The 9065-nt window shown below is 32.6% G+C and overlaps 1 long non-coding RNA gene across 1 annotated transcript in view; it reads right to left on the bottom strand.

Moving 5' to 3' along the window:
- Positions 1-1790: 1790 nt before the first annotated feature.
- LOC140453316 (uncharacterized) overlaps positions 1791-9065 on the bottom strand; it is a 40685-nt gene continuing 33410 nt past the window's right edge. Inside the window, exon 3 of the long non-coding RNA XR_011952352.1 lies at positions 1791-1886. This is a non-coding gene — a long non-coding RNA (uncharacterized lncRNA). The remainder of the gene's footprint in view (positions 1887-9065) is intronic.

Here is a 9065-nt window from a genome sequence, read left to right as displayed (position 1 = left end):
GTAACGAATTACATAAATATTGTGTACTCGTTAAATTCAGTGTGTGTGTGTGCCTTGTGGACAGTGGACACCACACCCCTCTTGCAACAGTGTAATAAACGACATTACTGATTCAGGTCTTGTTCCGGACTGAAGTTATTGAAGTGACTGAACTTCGTTTCTCACAATCACTTTTCTCATTTATTGCATGATGTCAGAAGTGTGTTTTGCTCAGCAATTCTATCAACTATTTAAAAAGTCTAATCTTAAATAAGATCCTTAACACCCAATTATCAATCTATTCCTAATTCATGTAAATATCTCAATTTTCTTGAAGTCAATGTTCACACAAAACAGTGCACATAAAGCGACACAAAGATATTCATCATCAGCTAATTACTGTTCAGTGGAATAACCTGAGTATCTTATTGTTCCTGAGACTAATGACAACAGTAAGCATTTGTTTACTAGTCCATGCAGTAAATGCATTTGATATCTAATATTTCAGTTCAGTCGTTAATGAAATTTTTTGTTGTTTTAACCAATAATTCTAATTTATCATGGATATTGACTGTCATACAAGAACACTGGAAACATTTTTTAAAAATATTCCAGCAATCTTTAAGCTCCTCTTCTGTTGTGTGTGTGCAAGAGACAATTCAAATTATAACCATTTTTGTTGCAAATTCAACAAACTCTAAATTTTGAATTTATGAACTTCTTACAGTTTTGCAAAAAGGTCTTCACTGTATGTCATATTAAAAGACTGCTTTTTCCAATCATGCATGCTAAAAAATTATTATTGCTTTCATTGTATTGTAAGAAAAGAAGTGTTGAATTTTTTGTTGTTTCAATTCTAACATTATTCATTATTGTAAAATAATGACACAATTATTACAATCGCTTTATATACCACCCAGCAGTGACTTCATTGTTTGTTTATTTTCATGCTCATTTTCATGATCTATTAATTCTCTTCCTAATTAGATTAGATTACTTACAGGGTGGAAACAGGCCCTTCGGCCCAACAAGTCCACACCGCCAAGCCGAAGCGCAACCCACCCATACCCCTACATTTACCCCTTACCAAACACTACGGGCAATCTAGCATGGCCAATTCACCTGACCTGCACATCTTTGGACTGTGGGAGGAAACCGGAGCACCAGGAGGAAACCCACGCAGAAACGAGGAGAAGGTGCAAACTCCACACAGTTAGTCGCCTGAGGCGGGAATTGAACCCGGATCTCTGGCGCTGTGAGGCAGCAGTGCTAACCACTGTGCCAACGTGCCGCCCACAATTCTGACGCTTTGATTGTAATATTAATCAACGTACCATCTCTACAAGGAATCCAGTAGAAAGAAATTCGCAATTTGTATATTGCATATATTTTTGAGTTCAGAAAAGAATTTTGTTCAATAATTACTGAATGTCTCATTTTTTCTTTAATACGTAAAGCTAGTTACTATGTTTTATTCCTTAGTTCACTGATCTTAATAAATATTCAATCGACATCACAGCAAAGTGCTTTTGAAATATTGAATCATGTTAGTTCTTCATATGCATTGCAGTGTACAATCTCTCATTCATTGTAACAATCAATATTTATTTCACCTGTTGAAACATAGTTGTATTAATGTAAATATATTTCACTTCAATGCTAACACTTAAGACTTAAGCATTTTTCATGCAACAAAATCCAATGAAAAGGCATCAGCATCTCTTTATTATTTCATTGAACAATGACAATAAATTTTGAATTTTTGAAAGTTGAACATTTTTAGAAAGAAGGAATGTTGTCTTCAGTTAAATGTTCGCATTGAATGACTTCTTCACAATATCTGCTGTTTATTCTCTTCTTCGGGTTCCCAAGAAAAGAAATTAACTAGTTCTGCTGGTTCTAAATTCCTGAAAAATATTTGAGAATGTTGTGGTCTTAAAGGTGAAAAGACTAAGTGATCGTAAGTGATTAGTTTTTTGTTCGAAAGAGCTTGATTCAAACATTTCGGACACTCACATTGTTATTCTGCCGTGTTACAAGGAGAGAAAGCAAGTCGCTTTCTTCATCTGTAAAGTAAAAATATGCCACTTCCAATTATTCATTAGTCAGCTAATTACCTACATTTGTTATTAAAAATTGCAATTCATCTAAATATTGGAATGACATTTGATCAAATTAAATTTCTAATTATTTTTCATTCGTGAATTGTTGGATTTTTTTTTCCGTTCATCTATTCGTATTGAATGTAAATTTTATGTGCTTTGACAATAGCGGAGGGTGTTTAATCGAAATTTGTCTTTGCATACCTCTCACTGATTTTACTTATTGCATATAGTTGCACAGTGGCTCAGTCATTAACAATGCTACCTCACAGTGCTAGGGATCTCGGTTTGATCCAATCCTGGGGTAACTGTCTTTGTGTACTTTGCCCATTCTCTCCAAGTCTATGTGACTTTGCTGTGGTTTCCTCCCACAATCCAAAGACGTGCAAGGTTAGGTGAGCTGGCCATGCTAAATTGCACATTGTGTTCAGGGATGTGTATATTAGTCAGCAGTAAATTTAGAGGAATATGGTTGGGAAAGTGTTTGGCTGGGTTATTCTTTGGAGGGTCATTTTTTTCAATAAAATGACCTGTTACCACACTGTGCTAACAGGGATTCTACAATAGTTTAATTGCGTTTCTCTAAACAATTCTAACTTTTGTAAAGTTGACTTTAGTTAATACCTTTAACACTTGATTATCAGTGTTCCTAAATCTTGCAAAATATCACAATATTTTTGAAATCATTGCTCACACAAAACACTAAACATGAGGCCACACAAAGGTCTTCATGACCATCTAATTACTGTTCAGTGGAATAATCAGAATAACTATCTGATTGTTCCTGAGATCAATCCCCACCGCCACAGTAAGGATGTGGTTATCATTCCCTCCAATAAATGCAGAAGTTGTCCTCTGGTATTTCAGTTCAGTAATTACACACGATACTGGTTGTTCAAAGCAGTGGTTATTCTTTATTATGAAAGGCAAAGGATTCTAACGGAAGAGGTGTTCATATGTCCTAATGTGTTGCATGATCACAAACAATTTTCAGTCCAAATATTGCACAAAAAAGTGTAAATTTAGTTTTGTTCAACTGCCGAGACGAACATTTTCAATTCATGTCCATTACAAATATTTGAAGAAAGTGAGGAAATTCGATGCTTGAGATCAGAGTCAAGAATGTGGTGCTGGAATAGCATAGAATGTCAGGCAGCATCTGAGGAGCAGGAGAAACCATGTTTCAGGCATAAACCTTCATCAGGAATCTCCGGCTCTGTGGATGCTGCCTGGTCTGCTGTGCTTTTCCACCACCACACTTTTGACATTAAAAATATTTGCTTATTTGGAGCAAATGCTCTCTGTTTCCTCTGTAATTTAAATTTACTGTGCTTTCTATTCACTCAAGTTCTCATTTTAATAGCTCCTCGTTTTCTTCTTAATCTGATACAAATCTCAAAACTCCGGGCACAATAAAAGCGATATGAATTATAAATTAGCATCTGGACAAGAGAACCAATGAACAGCTACATAGACCTCTTGAACAACAAAGATATTAGAATGGAAATAAAATGCCTTCCAAAAAAATCTCTGTACGTCTGTATCCTTTTTCAATTCAATAATCCTGCAAATAGCTTATAATTGCCAGTTGATCCCTCTTAATGACTATCTAGTCAATGTCATTGTAAACCACTGATAAAATTGAAACATTTTATTTGTTAAAATGCAATGATTCATTCTCAATTCGTTATTACAACAATAAGTGAACCATATTTTATCTGTCCACTAAGGTCAAGTGACCTGTGGCCCATAATTGAACATCGTAAATATTCCTACAGTTGGGGAAAGCAGAGCTAAAAAGGTCAAACTTAAGGAAACAGTAGACAAAGTAACCAGCTCCAGAAAACAATGGAAAGCCCGGTCAAAGAGCTCACAAAGGTTCGGGACACCCTGTTACACCAGCCCAAGAGCTGTGTTTTGGAGAGGTTGAAGCAGACTTCCTGGCACCTTGACTTCCAGTCAGTGCCTGAACATTAGACACCTCACTTGAGAATGATGACAAGTGAAGGGTGTTTGCACGAAACGCATTGAATGCTTAGAATCCAGAATTTTGGTAAAATGTTGTGAAACATTTCCCAGATCATGGAAATCAGCTCAACATTATTGAAATCAAAGTACTTGTAATGGTCTTCAAGACCACCTAATTACTGTTCGGTGAAACACACTTTGTACGTGCCTTATTGTTCTCAGGATGAATAATCATAGCAAACATCACAGTCTAACCAGATCCAAACATATGTAAGAGACATCTTATTATAATTTACACACTTCATCTTTCCCAGATTATTGATAACACCTTATTACTTATGCCTGAGGATACTACGTGTAACATGTATCGAGCTGAAGCAAGTCCTGAATATAGGATTTTTTTCTGATAGATTTCCAATCCAAAAATTATGATAAAAATGATATTGTGGTTCATTACATTGTCAACAGATGCCAATTAAACGTATTTAACCATTTATTCAGAGACAATATTGAAACAAATACGTTGATAAATGCTGCTAACTGGACGCTTCTGTGAAAATAAATCTTCCTTATTGACTTATGTTCATTATAATTCTGACTCAAATGTCTAAATATTGATGATATGAAAAATTGCATGAATTAAATACAATGCAGAATTTGTTCTTATTATATATTATATTTCTCCAGAAGAAAGGTAGAGAAACCAAGTATAGAAATCTTGAAGATCTGAGAATTTTGAATGACAAACCATTTCTGATCAACGTTCACTGAATGTCTAATGTCTTTCCATGTCATCATGCCAGAATTTGCATTCTCAGCTGACAGATGAAGAAATATCTAGTCAATATCAGAGCAAATCCATTTGGAAATATTGAATCATTTATTTTTCCAAAGTTCTAAAATTAATTATCAATTCATTGCCATTCCAAAAATCACATAGTAATTCAGTTTAGGTTTTGTAACAAACATCGTCAAATTCACATTTTAATTTAATCCAATATTTCTGAGTGTCAATATTAAAAAAAATAGTTCTCTTATTCCAGGATAACACAAACTAATTAATGATTCCCTATCCAATACTCACAGATAATATCTGTTCCCTTCTCATTTGAATGTTCACAGAAATCATTGGATTAATATTCGGACTTACATATTAAGAGACGTCTGATTATTTTACAATCCAATAAATGCTGTTCATTTTTACATATGATGGGCATCTATATGAGATTTCTAATCATTTTTAAGTTTGCTATGAAATGTTTTTATTATGAATTGTTGCTTATATCTAATATTGAAGAATTGTTCAAATCCAGTATATCTAGCTTTAAGTGTGAAATTAAGGCTCAGTAACGTAAACGTATTGCATCGTACAGAAACCAACGGTAGCGAATGGTGATTTTTATTTCAATACTTGAATCTTAGTTGATTTGCTGTTGTGGGCATGGCCTGCCCCCACCTGTAATAGAATGGTCCATATTGGCTCATACAAAATGCCTGGCAATCAAAAACAGGCAGCCTACCTTAGAACTAAATTACAAGGTGTCAGGGGGTGATAAACTAGACTAACATTCTGTTCCAGCCTCAAATTAAAAGAAAGCACACTACCAATGGATCTACTCCAACGCCAGGACTACAGCATTCCTGACATTTCTTGATAAGAGCATGCCGACATACAGACAAATGACCAATCCTGATCATCATAAATGAAAGGATAATTGTCCCAGTAAATGAATAAACAGCAGCTGCAGGGTGCAGCCCAGTTAACTCACTAAGCAGCTTTCATGACAACAGAAGAGTTCATTTGTCAGATATAGTTATTATTTTACAGTTACTCAAAATATTAAACATAGGTTCTAATTACAGATTCTTGAGTATAATAGGGGAAATTTGCAACATAAGTTTGATATATGTAACCAATGCCTCCTAAAAACATTATGGAAAAGCATTTAGACTGGGATTTGAAGTTAGCTAGTTTTAGGAATTAACTTCACGGTATGATGTTGACTGCTCATTAATTATAAAGTCCTGACAGAAAGAGTAGCTGTATAGTTGTACACAATATAACAAACTTTATAACACAAGCCATATTACTAATGCAAGTAAGCTAAAGTAAGATAAAATAAAATAAAATTAAATGAATGGCAGAACTCAAAATGTCTCAACTGATAAGGTATCCTGAGATGCCCGAGGGAGTTCAGACATTTCAATTCAATACAAACATTTATGGTGAAATTATTATATTCAGAGCGATATAATTTTCATGATAAAATTGCTTTACATTTACTTTTTTTGGTGTACAAGAAAACATTTCGATTATATCCATTTGTTCTTTCGTTCAACCAACAATAAGTTTTAAATTATTGTAAAGACTACAATTGGGGAAATGGGAACGTGTCTTCAGCTCAAATGTCATATGAAATGACTGTTTACTTTTTTCAAACAAATTGCCCTCCAAAATGATTTTTATTTTCAAATTATTATATGAAAAAAATTCCTTAAAAATGTTGACAATTCTCCTTTTCCTCCCATATTAGATGTCAGTGAACAATAATCACACAATTATGAGAATTTCTTTCTGTATCAAATGTCAGTGATCCTGTATTTTGTTCACAATAATAGTCACTTTCATGGCCTAATTCTTTTCCTCCTAATTCTGAAATAAATATCAAATCATTTATTGTGGTAAAAATTACATCAACAAAATTGACATGACTCTTCAAGAAAACTATTGGAACCATATAAATCTTGCATTGACTGTTTTTTGAAACAAAATCTTTTTTTTTTAAATTGTTGCGGAATGATTTTTTTCACATCATCCAGCTAAGTTTTATGCTTTAATTTTCAGTTCCTTAATCTTAATGAATATCCAATCAATATCAGAGCAAAGTGTTTTCAAAATATTAAGTCAATTTATCTGTCAGGATTCCAAAAGCAATTATCAATTACAATAATTGCACAGCAATTTAACATAGACTTGGTAAAAATGCAGTGTTATTTTTAAATGTCATTCATTATTTCTTACTGTCAATGCTACTATATTAATACCTATTTGTTCAGGCCCATGCACATACCAAACGACCAATAATATCCCTTGCAAAATTCTTTGTAAATGTCTGATTTTTGCTCACGTGAAATTTAACGATTATCTCAGCCTTTGAAATTCAGAGAACTCCAATTACTTTTCCCTGCAATATTACTGTTCATTTCTACATATTACTCAGTCTAATATCAAGATGAGATATCTTATTATTCTCATAACACGAATATATATTTTTAAAAATCCCTTTGTGGCTAATATATCTCATATCTAATAATTGTGCAATCCAGTAAGGGCTACAAATGTGGAATTATGCTTCTGCACAATAAATACTGCAAGGACATTGCAATTTACAATCTCTCAATCATTGTGAATATTGCATTTATTTTAAACTTGGAAACATCTTTGAATTGATTTGATTATAATTTATTTCGATGCTGACAAATACTGTATATCCAATCACAATTTGAAGGTATCATCATCCATTCCAATAGTCTCAGTATCTGCTATATACTTTCTTCTAGTCACTCATAGCAAAATGTATCTAATTCCACTCAATCAAGATTCCTCAGAAAATATTTGACAATGTTACAGTCATAAAGCTGAAATATACAAAGTCATGAGAGTCATTCATTTTCTGTTGTTCTGTATATCTTAGTTAAAACAGCACAGAATTTTATGCTCCAGTGCTATAAATATGAGAAAAGATCAATTACTTCTCAGTAAAATAAACAAATGCCACTTGCTATTATTTCTCAATTTTTAATTATTGGTCAGTTTATGAATTGTGTGAGATTTGTTTTTAGCTTTCCAGTTATCTATTTATATTGAATGTGATATTGAAATGGTGTGAAAATATCAGAGTGTGTTCATTTGAAAGTTCAATTTGCATATCTCTCACTTATCCCGTTGATTGCATGGTGGTTTAAGAACGTTTCACTTAGCAATCCTCGAAAAAATATCAAAAACTGTCTGATTTTAAATCAGATCATTCACACCCAATTATCAATCTGTTCCTAATTCATGCAAATATCTCAATTTTATCGAACTTAATGTTCACACTAAACAATGCACATAAAGCAACAGAAAGACTTCCATCACTATCTGATTCTTGTTCAATAGAATAACCTGAGGAAGTAACTTATTGCTCCTGAATCCTATGATAACAGTAAGCAATTGCTTACTATTCCATGCAACAAGTGCAATTGACATCTTCTATTTCAGTTCAGTAGTTAAAGATGATTTATGTTGCTTAAAACAATGCTTCTACTTTATTACTTATATTGCCTGTAATACAATCATGTAAACAACAAATGTTTGTCATTCTAAAAATCTTTAAGTTTACTTATTTTAAATTTGTGTCAAGAGATATTTCAAATTATAACCATTTTTGTTGTATAATTCAGCAAACCTAAATTTTGAATTTGGGAAAATCTCCATTTTTGCAAAATGGAAGTAGTTTTCAATTTATATAACACATTAAATGACATTTTTTTCAAAATCACACGCTCTGCAAAATGATTATTGGTTTCATTTAATTGTATGAAAAGAACTGTTTTGAACATGTTGATTCTTTTTGTCTTTTCTATTCCAACATTATTAATCACTGTACAATAATGAACAATTATTATAATTCCTTTATGTACCAAATGTCATTGACTGCATCATCTGTTCACTTTCATGCTCACTTTCATTATCTATCCAACTTTCTTCCAAATTCTGACACAAATGTCTGAACTCTGATCATAATATTAATCATCTCAATTAAAATAACATGTCTCTTTGATAAAACCATTTGATAGAAATTCATATTTCTTGTGTTACCTTCATTTTTTAGTAAAGAAAGAAAAACATTTTCTGTAATAAACTGAATGGCTCATTTATTCTTCAATTCATTAAGGGAGTTACTATATTTTATTCCACAATTTACCAATTTTAATAAATATCCAATGAACAGAACAGCAAAGTATTTTTGAAAT

Source organism: Chiloscyllium punctatum, chromosome 27 (genome assembly GCF_047496795.1).
Source record: "Chiloscyllium punctatum isolate Juve2018m chromosome 27, sChiPun1.3, whole genome shotgun sequence".
Taxonomy (NCBI): Eukaryota; Metazoa; Chordata; class Chondrichthyes; order Orectolobiformes; family Hemiscylliidae; genus Chiloscyllium; species Chiloscyllium punctatum.
This window is presented reverse-complemented; position numbering and strand designations above follow the sequence as displayed.